The 1,440-nt window shown below is 42.4% G+C and overlaps 1 non-coding gene across 1 annotated transcript; it reads left to right on the top strand.

Moving 5' to 3' along the window:
• Nucleotides 1-617: 617 nt before the first annotated feature.
• LOC141635395 (small nucleolar RNA R71) lies at nt 618-726 on the top strand. Its single transcript, XR_012540088.1, has one exon. It is a non-coding gene; the product is annotated as a small nucleolar RNA R71 (small nucleolar RNA).
• The last annotated feature ends 714 nt before the right edge of the window (nt 727-1,440 follow it).

Raw genomic sequence — 1,440 nt, 5'->3', positions numbered from 1 at the left:
AAGATCTTGGTCGATCGACCTGGTAAATACTGCAATTGAGCTCATTTTTGCACCAGAAATTAAACTAGCTTCTTCATCATTTCCCGAGTCTCCTCTTGGCTTGTCGGGACCTTTATAAGAGAGGCCACTTCTAAGATTAATGGCATTAATCGTTTCAATTGGCCCTTCACATTTGCTTGAAGAATTGGCGACTTGCTTAGCCTCTATATTCTCCAACTGCTTCACAAAATTCTTTGAGGACTCAATCCCGGCTTCACAAAATTCGCCACTTGAACCAAAAGAGTTTGGACCATTTCTCTCAACTTCGCGGTCTCATCTGGATTATGGACAGGAGTTTCAACTCTTTCCTTGGAAACTTCAGTGGCCTCGAGCTTCTCGAGACGGGCAGTAATAGAAGTAATGAGTGTCACAACGGTACTCATTTCATCACTTTGCTTTCGTGAATTCCACCTGAACTCCCAAACTCAGCTCTATGGACCGCCATCTCCTCAATAGTGTTCCAACTTCTATTCTGACCGGTATTGTTTTGGAACCTACCATTCGCAGCTGCGTCCAGGATGACCTTGTAATCATCATATAAAGCATTGTAGAATAAGTTGCAAAGATACCACTGCTGGAAACCATGGTGAGGGACAGCTCGGACCAAACTTTTGAAACGTCCCCATGCCTCACAAAAACCCTCATCAGCTTCTTGCTGGAAATTTGTAATTTTACTCCTCAAGGCATCAGTCTTTGAAAGCGAGAAGTACTTCTTGTAGAAGGCTAATGCTAGAGATGTCCAATCTGTGACTCCAGCTGCTACCCTATCAAGGTAGCGGTACCAATCTCGCGCCGAATCCTTCAAGGATTATAAGAACATCACCCTCTTTACTTCATCCTGAGTTACCCCAGCTGGTATAGGTATGGAACAGAAGTAGTCTGTGAAAATTTCCATATGCTTCAAGGGGTCCTCATCTGGTAGACCAGCAAATTGATTTCTCCACTAGATCGATATAAGAGGAACGAAATTCGAAGTTACCGGTAGTAGGGGTAGGTAACACGTGCCCCTTTGGAAGGTGGTGCTCCTTTGGCTGAAGATAATCATATATCGTAGTCATGTTCACCAAACTGAGAGTACTCAAGTCTTCCTCTCAAAACCTGTCTTCTAACTGTGCAAAAGCAAAACTAGAAGCAAAGGTAAGCAACGGCCTCAAGGAACCAAAGTTCCTTGAGACAAGAAAAATAAACTAAAAATAAAGCAAACAGAATTACACCGTCTCCCCGGCAACGGCGCTAAAATTTGATACCGTTGATGCGTGTCTTTTATATGATGTTTTACATCCCATTTTACACGCATTTCAGAGCTCATTCTTGTGTTTATGCTAAATTTCTCCCTATTTCCGTCTACTTCCATATTTTGTACATTATTGCAGAAATGTGAAGAATTCAACGGGAAATCAA

Source organism: Silene latifolia, chromosome Y (genome assembly GCF_048544455.1).
Source record: "Silene latifolia isolate original U9 population chromosome Y, ASM4854445v1, whole genome shotgun sequence".
Lineage (NCBI taxonomy): Eukaryota > Viridiplantae > Streptophyta > Magnoliopsida > Caryophyllales > Caryophyllaceae > Silene > Silene latifolia.
Note: the sequence above shows the minus strand (reverse complement) of the source record. Positions and strands in the feature narration are given on the sequence as shown.